Source organism: Acipenser ruthenus, chromosome 10 (genome assembly GCF_902713425.1).
Source record: "Acipenser ruthenus chromosome 10, fAciRut3.2 maternal haplotype, whole genome shotgun sequence".
NCBI lineage: Eukaryota > Metazoa > Chordata > Actinopteri > Acipenseriformes > Acipenseridae > Acipenser > Acipenser ruthenus.
Genome location: NC_081198.1, coordinates 22271665 through 22286040, shown reverse-complemented (window position 1 = coordinate 22286040; position 14376 = coordinate 22271665). Strand labels below are relative to the sequence as shown.

General features: G+C 47.6%; 6 non-coding genes and 2 pseudogenes across 6 annotated transcripts; all 8 read left to right on the top strand.

The window, feature by feature from the left end:
* The first annotated feature begins 551 nt into the window (after positions 1-551).
* Positions 552-742, top strand: LOC131739041 (U2 spliceosomal RNA). Its single transcript, XR_009330209.1, has one exon. It is a non-coding gene; the product is annotated as a U2 spliceosomal RNA (small nuclear RNA).
* Positions 743-1324: 582 nt separating this feature from the next.
* On the top strand, positions 1325-1515 carry LOC131739040 (U2 spliceosomal RNA). The gene has a single exon (XR_009330208.1). It is a non-coding gene; the product is annotated as a U2 spliceosomal RNA (small nuclear RNA).
* Positions 1516-2112: 597 nt separating this feature from the next.
* LOC131738825 (U2 spliceosomal RNA) lies at positions 2113-2323 on the top strand (annotated as a pseudogene).
* A 539-nt stretch (positions 2324-2862) lies between these two features.
* LOC131738866 (U2 spliceosomal RNA) lies at positions 2863-2960 on the top strand (annotated as a pseudogene).
* Positions 2961-3553: 593 nt separating this feature from the next.
* On the top strand, positions 3554-3744 carry LOC131739243 (U2 spliceosomal RNA). The gene has a single exon (XR_009330411.1). It is a non-coding gene; the product is annotated as a U2 spliceosomal RNA (small nuclear RNA).
* Positions 3745-4341: 597 nt separating this feature from the next.
* LOC131739039 (U2 spliceosomal RNA) lies at positions 4342-4532 on the top strand. The gene has a single exon (XR_009330207.1). It is a non-coding gene; the product is annotated as a U2 spliceosomal RNA (small nuclear RNA).
* Positions 4533-10665: 6133 nt separating this feature from the next.
* LOC131738429 (U2 spliceosomal RNA) lies at positions 10666-10857 on the top strand. The gene has a single exon (XR_009329956.1). It is a non-coding gene; the product is annotated as a U2 spliceosomal RNA (small nuclear RNA).
* Positions 10858-11455: 598 nt separating this feature from the next.
* Positions 11456-11646, top strand: LOC131739037 (U2 spliceosomal RNA). The gene has a single exon (XR_009330205.1). It is a non-coding gene; the product is annotated as a U2 spliceosomal RNA (small nuclear RNA).
* Positions 11647-14376: the final 2730 nt, after the last annotated feature.

The following is a 14376-nucleotide window of genomic DNA, read 5'->3' as shown; positions in this document are numbered from 1 at the left end:
CATTTTGTCTACCCCTGCTGGAGGGAGAGTGCCAGTGTTGATGCAAGTTTTCCCGCCGTTTTACTTCTTTTTTTTTCTTTCTCTCTTTCTTTCTTTCTCTCTTTCTCTCTTTCTCTCTTTCTTTCTCTCTTTCTTTCTTGCTGTCTTTCTTTCTTTTATTCACATGTGGTGATGATGTAGACAGCAGCAGGTTGTTTCCTGGGAGCATGCAGCTAACCAGACAAGTGTGGTGGAACATGTCCCTATGCCAGGACCTTCTTAGCAAGCCAGCCAGCCAGCGAGGCACAGTTGTAGTTACCCAAGGCGCCTTGCACAGCATAGCAGCTTGGCATGACTATTTGTAAGACGCACTCCGCCAGTTTATGTTTTGTTTTTGGTGTTATGTGTGTGTTTTTGCTTTGTTTTGTTTTCTCCTGCTTAAATTGCACATTTCCCCTCTGGAAGCAGCAGCCCGTTTTTTGGGGGTCTGCTTGTGCTTGGAATTTTGCACCCACCTTTGAATCCCCCTGTGCCGTCCGGGCTGGGGTGCCCCGGGCAAGGGCCAAGTCGCCATCGCTTCTCGGCCTTTTGGCTAAGATCAAGTGTAGTATCTGTTCTTATCAGTTTAATATCTGATACGTCCCCTATCAGGGGACCATATATTAAATTGATTTTTGGAATCGGGAGATGGAACAGGGGCTTGCTCCGTCCACTCCACGCATCGGCCCGGTATTGCAGTACCTCCGGGAACGGTGCACACCTTTCTCTAACGTTGGTCAAAGTCAGATCTGGATCTCTCCTGTGAGCATTTTGTCTACCCCTGCTGGAGGGAGAGTGCCAGTGTTGATGCAAGTTTTCCCGCCGTTTTACTTCTTTTTTTTTCTTTCTCTCTTTCTTTCTCTCTTTCTCTCTTTCTTTCTCTCTTTCTTTCTTGCTGTCTTTCTTTCTTTTATTCACATGTGGTGATGATGTAGACAGCAGCAGGTTGTTTCCTGGGAGCATGCAGCTAACCAGACAAGTGTGGTGGAACATGTCCCTATGCCAGGACCTTCTTAGCAAGCCAGCCAGCCAGCGAGGCACAGTTGTAGTTACCCAAGGCACCTTGCACAGCATAGCAGCTTGGCATGACTATTTGTAAGACGCACTCCGCCAGTTTATGTTTTGTTTTTGGTGTTATGTGTGTGTTTTTGCTTTGTTTTGTTTTCTCCTGCTTAAATTGCACATTTCCCCTCTGGAAGCAGCAGCCCGTTTTTTGGGGGTCTGCTTGTGCTTGGAATTTTGCACCCACCTTTGAATCCCCCTGTGCCGTCCGGGCTGGGGGGCCCCGGGCAAGGGCCAAGTCGCCATCGCTTCTCGGCCTTTTGGCTAAGATCAAGTGTAGTATCTGTTCTTATCAGTTTAATATCTGATACGTCCCCTATCAGGGGACCATATATTAAATTGATTTTTGGAATCGGGAGATGGAACAGGGGCTTGCTCCGTCCACTCCACGCATCGGCCCGGTATTGCAGTACCTCCGGGAACGGTGCACACCTTTCTCTAACGTTGGTCAAAGTCAGATCTGGATCTCTCCTGTGAGCATTTTGTCTACCCCTGCTGGAGGGAGAGTGCCAGTGTTGATGCAAGTTTTCCTGCCGTTTTACTTCTTTTTTTTCTTTCTCTCTTTCTTTCTTTCTCTCTTTCTTTCTCTCTTTCTCTCTTTCTTTCTCTCTTTCTTTCTTGCTGTCTTTCTTTCTTTTATTCACATGTGGTGATGATGTAGACAGCAGCAGGTTGTTTCCTGGGAGCATGCAGCTAACCAGACAAGTGTGGTGGAACATGTCCCTATGCCAGGACCTTCTTAGCAAGCCAGCCAGCCAGCGAGGCACAGTTGTAGTTACCCAAGGCACCTTGCACAGCATAGCAGCTTGGCATGACTATTTGTAAGACGCACTCCGCCAGTTTATGTTTTGTTTTTGGTGTTATGTGTGTGTTTTTGCTTTGTTTTGTTTTCTCCTGCTTAAATTGCACATTTCCCCTCTGGAAGCAGCAGCCCGTTTTTTGGGGGTCTGCTTGTGCTTGGAATTTTGCACCCACCTTTGAATCCCCCTGTGCCGTCCGGGCTGGGGGGCCCCGGGCAAGGGCCAAGTCGCCATCGCTTCTCGGCCTTTTGGCTAAGATCAAGTGTAGTATCTGTTCTTATCAGTTTAACCCTTTGCGGTCCATTTATTAATCGCGCGTCAGGCACGCCAGGTCTAATTAATTTTCACACGCGCAGTTAATTTTATACGCGCTGTTTAAAAGTATTTTTTTTCACAGTCAAACGGGTTTAAATGGCCCTGCATATCAACAAAGCACACACTAGGCATCTCCAGCCCCTCCCCAGCCTTTTGTTTGCTATAGCGTTCAGCTGTGTAAGAAATAAATAATAATAATAATAATAGTCGTACATACCGATCGATCATCTCCAGATCACTCGTTTTATCACTAAACTCCTCAATAATGCGATCCAAGTCATTATTTTATTACTATAACATCTGAAAAAAGCTCTGCAAATGTCCATGATAGTCTCAGTGCGCTGACGCACTTAGCCAGCTTGTTTATTATGGACGCCCATTATCTGATACCTGATACCATGTATGACTATTCATGAAATACGCCTTTTTTTTTTTTTTTTTTTTTTTTTCCGACTTGTCTCGGCTCCTGTCGCTACCACTCGGCAATTGAATGGTTTTCTCGGCTTTTTCCGGAGAAAAAACGACTAAACACCCGTTTATTGCGTTGCTATAATGATGTCGGACCCAGTCCGACAAAGGACCTGTGAGGAATAATTGCAATGTCGGACCCAGTCCGACAATGGACCGCAAAGGGTTAATATCTGATACGTCCCCTATCAGGGGACCATATATTAAATTGATTTTTGGAATCGGGAGATGGAACAGGGGCTTGCTCCGTCCACTCCACGCATCGGCCCGGTATTGCAGTACCTCCGGGAACGGTGCACACCTTTCTCTAACGTTGGTCAAAGTCAGATCTGGATCTCTCCTGTGAGCATTTTGTCTACCCCTGCTGGAGGGAGAGTGCCAGTGTTGATGCAAGTTTTCCCGCCGTTTTACTTCTTTTTTTTTTCTTTCTTTCTTTCTCTCTTCTTTCTTTCTCTCTTTCTTTCTCTCTTTCTTTTTTGCTGTCTTTCTTTCTTTTATTCACATGTGGTGATGATGTAGACAGCAGCAGGTTGTTTCCTGGGAGCATGCAGCTAACCAGACAAGTGTGGTGGAACATGTCCCTATGCCAGGACCTTCTTAGCAAGCCAGCCAGCCAGCGAGGCACAGTTGTAGTTACCCAAGGCACCTTGCACAGCATTGCAGCTTGGCATGACTATTTGTAAGACGCACTCCGCCAGTTTATGTTTTGTTTTTGGTGTTATGTGTGTGTTTTTGCTTTGTTTTGTTTTCTCCTGCTTAAATTGCACATTTCCCCTCTGGAAGCAGCAGCCCGTTTTTATGGGGTCTGCTTGTGCTTGGAATTTTGCACCCACCTTTGAATCCCCCTGTGCCGTCCGGGCTGGGGGGCCCCGGGCAAGGGCCAAGTCGCCATCGCTTCTCTGCCTTTTGGCTAAGATCAAGTGTAGTATCTGTTCTTATCAGTTTAATATCTGATACGTCCCCTATCAGGGGACCATATATTAAATTGATTTTTGGAATCGGGAGATGGAACAGGGGCTTGCTCCGTCCACTCCACGCATCGGCCCGGTATTGCAGTACCTCCGGGAACGGTGCACACCTTTCTCTAACGTTGGTCAAAGTCAGATCTGGATCTCTCCTGTGAGCATTTTGTCTACCCCTGCTGGAGGGAGAGTGCCAGTGTTGATGCAAGTTTTCCCGCCGTTTTACTTCTTTTTTTTCTTTCTCTCTTTCTTTCTTTCTCTCTTTCTTTCTCTCTTTCTCTCTTTCTTTCTCTCTTTCTTTCTTGCTGTCTTTCTTTCTTTTATTCACATGTGGTGATGATGTAGACAGCAGCAGGTTGTTTCCTGGGAGCATGCAGCTAACCAGACAAGTGTGGTGGAACATGTCCCTATGCCAGGACCTTCTTAGCAAGCCAGCCAGCCAGCGAGGCACAGTTGTAGTTACCCAAGGCACCTTGCACAGCATTGCAGCTTGGCATGACTATTTGTAAGACGCACTCCGCCAGTTTATGTTTTGTTTTTGGTGTTATGTGTGTGTTTTTGCTTTGTTTTGTTTTCTCCTGCTTAAATTGCACATTTCCCCTCTGGAAGCAGCAGCCCGTTTTTTGGGGGTCTGCTTGTGCTTGGAATTTTGCACCCACCTTTGAATCCCCCTGTGCCGTCCGGGCTGGGGGGCCCCGGGCAAGGGCCAAGTCGCCATCGCTTCTCGGCCTTTTGGCTAAGATCAAGTGTAGTATCTGTTCTTATCAGTTTAATATCTGATACGTCCCCTATCAGGGGACCATATATTAAATTGATTTTTGGAATCGGGAGATGGAACAGGGGCTTGCTCCGTCCACTCCACGCATCGGCCCGGTATTGCAGTACCTCCGGGAACGGTGCACACCTTTCTCTAACGTTGGTCAAAGTCAGATCTGGATCTCTCCTGTGAGCATTTTGTCTACCCCTGCTGGAGGGAGAGTGCCAGTGTTGATGCAAGTTTTCCCGCCGTTTTACTTCTTTTTTTTTTCTTTCTCTCTTTCTTTCTTCCTCTCTTTCTTTCTCTCTTTCTCTCTTTCTTTCTCTCTTTCTTTCTTGCTGTCTTTCTTTCTTTTATTCACATGTGGTGATGATGTAGACAGCAGCAGGTTGTTTCCTGGGAGCTAGCAGCTAACCAGACAAGTGTGGTGGAACATGTCCCTATGCCAGGACCTTCTTAGCAAGCCAGCCAGCGAGGCACAGTTGTAGTTACCCAAGGCACCTTGCACAGCATAGCAGCTTGGCATGACTATTTGTAAGACGCACTCCGCCAGTTTATGTTTTGTTTTTGGTGTTATGTGTGTGTTTTTGCTTTGTTTTGTTTTCTCCTGCTTAAATTGCACATTTCCCCTCTGGAAGCAGCAGCCCGTTTTTTTGGGGTCTGCTTGTGCTTGAAATTTTGCACCCACCTTTTGAATCCCCCTGTGCCGTCCGGGCTGGGGGGCCCCGGGCAAGGGCCAAGTCGCCATCGCTTCTCGGCCTTTTGGCTAAGATCAAGTGTGTGGCTTGACCGCAGCTTGATTTGGAAGCGATAGGTAAGGTAAGGTACGGTAACGGTAAACGGTAAACGGTAAACGGTAACGGTAAACGGTGGCAATATTGGTTGCTGGTAGCTGAGGTGGTGGACGAAGGAGGGAAGACCAGGAGCCAGTTTTGCTTAGCAGGTAAGGGGGACCCTTTGAGGGCACCTTATCTGCTTTCTAGTTAAGTATTTTCTTTTGCCTTTTTGGGTGTTTTTTTCAATATTTCTATTGCTTCTTAAATTATTGGAAAGGCGGGTCCAAGGGTTGGGGGACGCCGTTTAAATTGTGTTAGGTTCTCTATAAATGAGTCGAAGCAGGGGGAGGAGAAGTTGTTTTTGAATAGGCTTGAGTTTTCCAGAGGGGTTGTACAGAAGGTGTTGGGGTTTAGGCCTATTGATTTAAACTGTATTATTACGACAGGGAAAGGAGGCCAATGGGATGTAAGTTTTATGTCTGAAGCGGGTATGATGGAGTGTGTGAGCAGGTTTCATAACCTAAGGGGACATGATCTGATTAAGAAGTTGAGTTTGGAGAAACTGACAAATAATGCACGAAGGGTTGTGATTGTGAGAATGGGCTCAGAGATGGTGAAGGGACAGGACGTGTGCACTTGGTTGAGGAGGTATTGCCATGTGAAGGGGGAGGCTATAAAAGTGAGGGATGATGATGGGGTGTGGACTGGGGCATGGAGGGTGGTGTGTGAGCTGTGGAGAGGCTTAGGGACATATGATGGGTTTCTGCACATACCTTCTGACATTGCACTTGGTGCTGACAGGGGGTATGTGCATTATTTCGGCCAGCCTAAGGTGTGTCGGAAGTGTGGAGGTGTGGGGCACTTAGCGGTGGTGTGTAAGAGAGTGGTGTGTAATGTGTGTAAAGAGGAGGGGCACATGGCTAGGGAATGTGAAGTTCAGAGGAAGTGTAATCTGTGTGGGAGTGAGACACACTTTTTCATGAATTGTCCTAGATCCTTTGCCAATAGGGCTAAGAGGTATGAGGAGGGAGAAGAGAGTGAGGAGGAGAAGGAGGAGGAGGAGGGTGAGGGGAGGCAGAAAGGGGGAAGTGAGCAGCAGGAGAAGGGGGGTGAGAGGGAGGAGAATAGAGGGGAGGTGAGGGAGGAGGGGAGGGAGGGGGAGGCACAGGGGGAGGGGGGAAGTGATCAGCAGGGATCTGTTCTGGAGGAAGATTTGATGGTGTCCCCATCAGAGGAGGAGAGCGAGGACCCAGGGGAGGGGTCCAGTGGAAGGAGCAGGGAGGAGGTGTATAGGGGGAGTGGGGTGGTAAGCTCTGTGGAGGATGATGGAGGGGGCGGTATTCCGTGTGCAAAGCGGGAGCGGGATGAGGCTAGTGTTGAGGGAACAGGACGGGAGGAGGAGGAGGATGGTAACTCAGAGGATATGGATCAAGAGTGGACTCCAGGGAAAAGGAAGTTACATAGTGAGGAGGGGGATGGGTTTGTGAGGGTGGAGGGGAGGAAGAAGGGGAAGAAGAAAAAGAAGCAGGGAAGTGGGGGAGTAGGACAGGAGTTTTTTTCATCCCCCAGTTCAGTCGTTTCCTCTAGGGGTGACTATAGAGGGGATGGTGGTGCGGAGAAGAATGGGGGAGAGCCGTTCCTGGATCTGGAGGGGGTCGTAGTGTTTTCCTCGGGTGAGGTAAGTATGAGGGAGGAATTTGTGGTAACTGGCCAGGAGGGGGAGGGGGAGGAGCCCCTTTTAAAAATATCCTGATGCAGGATTCTGTATGTGTATGGCTGTTAGCTTGTTTTGCAATGGCTCTGAGTGTGGTTACTATAAATGTTAGGAGTATTAAAAGTAGTGATAGGTGTACGTTGGTGTTGTCATATTTGAGTGGGATACAGTGTGATATTTTGTGTTTGCAAGAGTGTGGTATCCCTGGGTTGGAGGACTATAGTACTTATGAGGGGAGGTGGGGTTATGGGCCATCTGTGTGGTCCGGATCAAATGAAAATAAATCAGATGGGGTAGCAATTTTGATTAAAAATAAGGGGGTTATGATTAAAGATCATAGAGTGATTGAAAAAGGTAGGGTGCTGGAGGTGGAGGCGGAATTTTTTGGGAAAAGTTTTAGCTTAATTAATGTGTATGCTCCGCCAGAGGTGGAGGGGAGGGCTAGTTTATTTGAAGATTTAAGGGTTAAATTAGTGAGGAGCAGGCCGGTTATTGTAGCAGGGGATTTTAATTGTGGGTTAACAATGGAGGATAGGCGAGAGAGAAAGAAGGGGTTCACGCTGGATAAATCTAGTAAAATGCTAAAAGAAATAGTGGAGGACTTTCGACTAGTGGACTGTTTTAAAGTGAACAATGTGGGGGAAAGAGGTTTCACTTGGGTGAAAGGGGATGGGACCCAGGCGTCCAGGATTGATTTTGTGTTTGTCTCACAGAGGGTGGAGTGCGAGGAGTGTGTGCTGGTGCCAATGTTTTTCTCTGACCACTGTGCGCTGAAAGCTGCTTTTGACCTTACAGGTTGTGTGGATGTAGGGAGGGGTGTGTGGAAGTTAAATTGCGAGTTGTTGGAGGATGATTGGGTGTGTGAGGTATTTAGAGAGCGGTATGGCCAGTGGCTGTCCTTAAAGGACCTTTGTGGGTCCCAGGCAGAGTGGTGGGATCTGGTGAAGGAGAAAACAAAACATTTCTTTATTTGGGCGGGGAGGAGGAAGGCAGAGAGGGAGAGAAGGCAGGAGAAGGTTTTGTTCAAGGAGCTGGAGAGTTTAACTAAATTGTACAATGCAGGGCTGGACTTTAGTGAAGAGATCAGGGAAGTGAAAAAGAGACTGAAGGGGGTGGTAGAGAGGAGGGTGAAGGGGCTCTTATTTAAAAGCAGAGAGAAGCATTTAGAGGAAAATGAAAAGTGTAGTCGGTATTTTTTTAAAAAGGTGCTGGATGGGAGGAAATTTATAGACTCTATGAAAGGGAGGGATGGGGCTTTAGTTAAGACTACAGAGGGGCTGTTGAGGGTGGTGGAGGAGTTTTATGGGGGCCTTTGTGTAAGGAAAGAAATTGAAATGGGGGCTATGGAGGAGGTGTTAGGACATTTGGAGCGGGAGGTGGGGGATGGAGGGCAGTTGGACAAAGAGTTTACGAGGGAAGAGTTAGATGAGGTGGTCAGGGGGGTGAGGCTGGGCAAGACACCGGGGGGGGATGGACTCCCTGTGGAGTTCTATTTAAAGTTTTGGGAGTTAGTGGCACCAGATCTGTTGGCCTTGTTTCGGGAGTGTGGGGAGGAGGGAGGGGAGTTTCCACCTTCATTTAGAGAGGGCATTATTACATTGATTTTTAAAAAGGGGGATAAGGCTGAGCTGAAAAATTGGCGGCCAATTACATTGTTGAACCAGGATTTTAAATTGTTCAGTAAATTGTTGGCTCAACGTATGAGGGATGTGCTGGGGGATGTTATCCACCTGGATCAAACTTGTGCCGTTCCAGGTAGGAAGATCACGGACAGCCTGGTATTGATGAGAGATGTCATCTGTTATGCGAGAGACAGGGGAATTCGATTATGTGTACTAAATTTAGATCTTGAAAAGGCGTATGATCGGGTCTCGCATCAGTTCATGTTTGGTGTTCTGCGAAAAATGGGGTTTGCAAAGAGGTTTTTAGACTGGGTGGGCCTGTTATATAAGGGTGTGTATAGCAGGGTATTGGTAAATGGGTGTCTGTCAAATCCAGTTAGTGTGGGATGTGGCGTCCGTCAGGGCTGTCCGTTATCTCCGCTCCTGTTTATCTGTTGTATGGAGCCGCTGGCACAAGCTTTGAGAAGGGACCCAGTGTATAAAGGGTTAACTATTCCTGGGAGTGGGGGGCAGGAGGTTAAATGTGTCTTGTATATGGATGATGTCAATGTCCTCTGTCGGGATGAGTTGTCCATTCAGAGGACTTTGGAGAAAGCTGATGTTTTTTGTCGTGCGTCTGGGTCTAAACTGAACCAGGAGAAATCGGAGGCAATGTTCTACGGGAAATGGGACGGGAGGGGTAGTATAAAATTAAAAGTTAAGGAAGACTGCATTAAGATTCTGGGGGTGAAATTTGATGCTAATGGATCAGGGGGTAAGAACTGGGAGGAGGTGGGAAGTAGGGTCAATAAAAAGCTAGGGTTTTGGAGGCTGAGGAGGCTTACGATGGAGGGGAGGGTGATGGTGGTAAAGGGGGTAATATTGCCACTGTTGTTGTATGTGGCGGTCGTGTTCCCACCATCTAGGAATGTGGTAACGCTGCTAAACAGAGCTGTGTTTCGTTTTTTTTGGCAGGGGAAATGGGAGAGAGTGAGGAGGAGTGTGGTGGGGAAGGATAAATTAAAGGGGGGGAAAGGGTTGCCAGATGTCCAGACGTTTTTAATGTCAAAGTTTTGTGCATTGCATTTTGCTATGTGTCTGAATGGTGTGTCAAAAGGGGCCTGCTTTGTGAGATTCTATATTAGTTCCTATTTGAGGAAGTTAAAGTTGATGTCCGTGCCTTTGTCTGTGCCAACAGCCTTTGATCTGCCCTATCATTATGCGTTATTTAAAAGATTTGTGATGTCCAAGGGGCTGGAAGGATGTAAGGCTGAAATTGTGGCTAATGGTAAATCTCTGTTTAACTTTCTGCAGGGTAATGGGGATATGTGTCCGGTTCATGGCCTTGTGTTAGACGAGACGCCAGAAGTGTGGCAGAATGCGAGCCATCCTGCCCTGATGAACGAGCATCGAGATCTGTCTTGGTTGGTAGCCCACGATGTATTGCCAGTTCGAGCGGTGATGCATGCATGTAATCTGGGGAGGTCACCCAGATGCCCGAGAGAGAAGTGTGGAGAGGAAGAAACGGTCGGTCACGTTCTCTGGGGATGTCTGGAGGCGAGGAAGGTGTGGAGTGAGGCAGGCTCCGTCCTGGATTTGTTCCGGGGACAGCTGCCCATACATAGGCAGCGTGTGCTGTATGGGAGCCCGAAGAAAGACCAAGAGAAACTGAGCAAAGTGCAGTGGGGCATGCTGTGGGTCCTAATACGCTGTCTGTGTGATGCAATTTGGAAGGCAAGGAACTGTTTTGTGGTGAAGGGCGTGAGCCTGCCTGCCCAGGCTGTTCTTGAAATGGGACTAAGTCAGATGGAGAGCTATGTCCTAAAGGACGCTTTGCGACTTGGCCGACAAGAGGCGAAGAGAAGATGGAGGCTTGAGGAATGGAGACGTGGAGATCTGTGGGCTACTGGCGTGGGATGAGATCTTGCTGCTTGTTTATTAGAAGTAGGATAGGCATATTGTTAGGGGCACATGTTATCCTGTAGAAAGGTTTCAAAAATGGAATTGTATGCGTGATTATGTTTTGTATTTGTTGCATATATGGGAGAGATGTAATGTGATATGTAATGTGTTTTTTTATAAGTGGATTGTAATGTGTTGGTTCAGTTCATGAGTTTGTTGTATATAAGTGGTTATAGTTATTTTTGTATTGTGATGTTTAAGTGTGTTTTGTGAGTTGTGTTTGTATGTGTATTTTTTTTCCATTAATAAAAAAAAAAAAAAAAAAAAAATCTGTTCTTATCAGTTTAATATCTGATACGTCCCCTATCAGGGGACCATATATTAAATTGATTTTTGGAATCGGGAGATGGAACAGGGGCTTGCTCCGTCCACTCCACGCATCGGCCCGGTATTGCAGTACCTCCGGGAATGGTGCACACCTTTCTCTAACGTTGGTCAAAGTCAGATCTGGATCTCTCCTGTGAGCATTTTGTCTACCCCTGCTGGAGGGAGAGTGCCAGTGTTGATGCAAGTTTTCCCGCCGTTTTACTTCTTTTTTTTTCTTTCTCTCTTTCTTTCTTTCTCTCTTTCTTTCTCTCTTTCTCTCTTTCTTTCTCTCTTTCTTTCTTGCTGTCTTTCTTTCTTTTATTCACATGTGGTGATGATGTAGACAGCAGCAGGTTGTTTCCTGGGAGCATGCAGCTAACCAGACAAGTGTGGTGGAACATGTCCCTATGCCAGGACCTTCTTAGCAAGCCAGCCAGCCAGCGAGGCACAGTTGTAGTTACCCAAGGCACCTTGCACAGCATAGCAGCTTGGCATGACTATTTGTAAGACGCACTCCGCCAGTTTATGTTTTGTTTTTGGTGTTATGTGTGTGTTTTTGCTTTGTTTTGTTTTCTCCTGCTTAAATTGCACATTTCCCCTCTGGAAGCAGCAGCCCGTTTTTTGGGGGTCTGCTTGTGCTTGGAATTTTGCACCCACCTTTGAATCCCCCTGTGCCGTCCGGGCTGGGGGGCCCCGGGCAAGGGCCAAGTCGCCATCGCTTCTCGGCCTTTTGGCTAAGATCAAGTGTAGTATCTGTTCTTATCAGTTTAATATCTGATACGTCCCCTATCAGGGGACCATATATTAAATTGATTTTTGGAATCGGGAGATGGAACAGGGGCTTGCTCCGTCCACTCCACGCATCGGCCCGGTATTGCAGTACCTCCGGGAACGGTGCACACCTTTCTCTAACGTTGGTCAAAGTCAGATCTGGATCTCTCCTGTGAGCATTTTGTCTACCCCTGCTGGAGGGAGAGTGCCAGTGTTGATGCAAGTTTTCCCGCCGTTTTACTTCTTTTTTTTTTCTTTCTCTCTTTCTTTCTTTCTCTCTTTCTTTCTCTCTTTCTCTCTTTCTTTCTCTCTTTCTTGCTGTCTTTCTTTCTTTTATTCACATGTGGTGATGATGTAGACAGCAGCAGGTTGTTTCCTGGGAGCATGCAGCTAACCAGACAAGTGTGGTGGAACATGTCCCTATGCCAGGACCTTCTTAGCAAGCCAGCCAGCGAGGCACAGTTGTAGTTACCCAAGGCACCTTGCACAGCATAGCAGCTTGGCATGACTATTTGTAAGACGCACTCCGCCAGTTTATGTTTTGTTTTTGGTGTTATGTGTGTGTTTTTGCTTTGTTTTGTTTTCTCCTGCTTAAATTGCACATTTCCCCTCTGGAAGCAGCAGCCCGTTTTTTGGGGGTCTGTTTGTGCTTGGAATTTTGCACCCACCTTTGAATCCCCCTGTGCCGTCCGGGCTGGGGGGCACCGGGCAAGGGCCAAGTCGCCATCGCTTCTCAGCCTTTTGCAGCAAAAGAAAGCAAAAGAAAGGAGGGCCAAATATAAATACCTGAATGCTGCCCTCCATCGTCTGAGCCTGCTTCAGCTTCGGGGGTTCCCTGTAAGCGACGAGATAGCCCAGACCAAGCTAGATCTTTCAGTGCTTTGTAGGGAGGAACAACGAAAGGTCATGCACAATGCAAAAGTGCAAAAAATGGAGGAAGACGAAAAGTGTACTCGCTTCTTCTTCCAGAAAACGAGGGAGAAGCGGCACTTGATGTCCTCCATGCTCGACAGCAGGGGGAGGATAGTAGAGGATAGTGAGGGAGTGAAAAAAGTGGTAGAGAACTTCTATAGGGACCTGTATAACATCAAAGCTACAGATGACACCCTGATAGAGTGGTTCCTGAGCCAGTTGGAGCCTGACTCAGTGCGGGACGAGGAGGAGGAGGAGAAGGACCCAGAACTCACGCTGGAGGAGCTCACCCAGGCGGTTAAGACCATGAACACCGGTAAGACGCCAGGTCCAGATGGCATCCCGGGTGAGTATTACCATCTTTTTTGGGACACGCTAAAAGTCCATTTAGCGGAGGTCTACAGAGCGGTCTACAGGGAGAAGCGGTTGGGCCCTTCTATGCGGGAGAGTGTAATTACTCTCCTTCATAAGAAAGGGGAAGTTAAAGATCTACGGAATTGGCGCCCAATCAGCCTCCTTTGCGTGGATTACAAGATACTAGCCAAAGCTCTGATGCTCCGGCTACAAGTACACCTCCCTTTGGTCATTGGCCCCGACCAGGCTTGTGGCGTCCCAGGGAGGTCCATCACGGATATTTTAATGTTAACAAGGGACATTCTGGCTTATTCTAGAGAACGGAACCATCCCCTCTGCCTGTTCAACCTTGACCAGGAGAAGGCGTTCGATAGGGTAAGCCATGAATATATGTACAAAGTGATGGACCAGATGAAATTCGCTCCTGGACTTAGGGGGTGGGTTAAAACCATCTATACAAACATTAGTACCCGAGTCTTGGTGAACAGGCACCTGACTGGTAAAATATCTATCCAGTCAGGGGTCAGACAGGGTTGCCCACTATCCCCACTGCTATATGTCGTGTGCATTGAACCCCTCCTGCAGGCAATTCGTAGGGATACCAATATAACTGGTTTCCAGCTGCCTGGATCCAACGGGGTCCAGGTCAAAACAACAGCATATATGGACGATGTGTCACTCATTTGCACCAACACATCGTCGGTACCTCGGATTAGTAATATCCTTGGGAAGTACTGCACGGCGACCGGGGCAGTGATTAATAAGTCCAAGAGCGAAGTCTACGTGTCTAAAAATTGGCAGGTAGATAGGGAACTGTCGGACATGTACCCTGTCAAAAAGGACAAAATCAAGATTCTGGGCCTCATTTTCGAGAACAATAGCTCGGGGGCCCAGAGCTGGACGGCGGCCATTAACCAGGTCCGTAAAAAGATTGGCGGATGGAGCACAAGATCCTTAACAATGACGGGTAGAGTATTAATAACCAAGTCTATACTGTTCCCCATCCTCTCTTATGTAGGAAAAATCTTTCCCCCAGACAGGACCACCAAAAAAGTGGTGGACCGCATTATCCACCGCTTTATCTGGGGCAGCAAGATGGAGAGGGTAAAACGAGCCACCCTGAGTAAAGCCGACAAGAAGGGAGGTAAGGGGGTCCCGGACGTTGTGCAGCTCACCCGAGTGCAGGGGCTCACGCAAACTATCAAGAACATCCAGGCCCTGGACAGGAAGGTATGTTACATGAATCGTTTCTATTTTGCCACCTGTCTCAGGGCCTTGGGCCTCTGCACTATTGATAACACCGTGCCGTACTCCTGGGACCCCCCATTGTATTATAGAACCTTAAGGGACACTATATATAAATTGGGCTTAGATAAAGCAAAATTGGCCTCCTGGGAATACAAGGCTGTAACTAAATATCTTGCCGGTTCCCAGGAAATTGAAAAAGTAGCTACTTTCTCCCTCACCCAAAGCCAAAAAATCTGGGAGAATGTGTCTCACAGCTGCCTCAGTAATGTCCAGAAGGATATAGCATGGAACACCGTCCACAGTGCACTCCCCACTCGAGCGTTCATGTTCAGGAGGGGACTAGCCCAAGT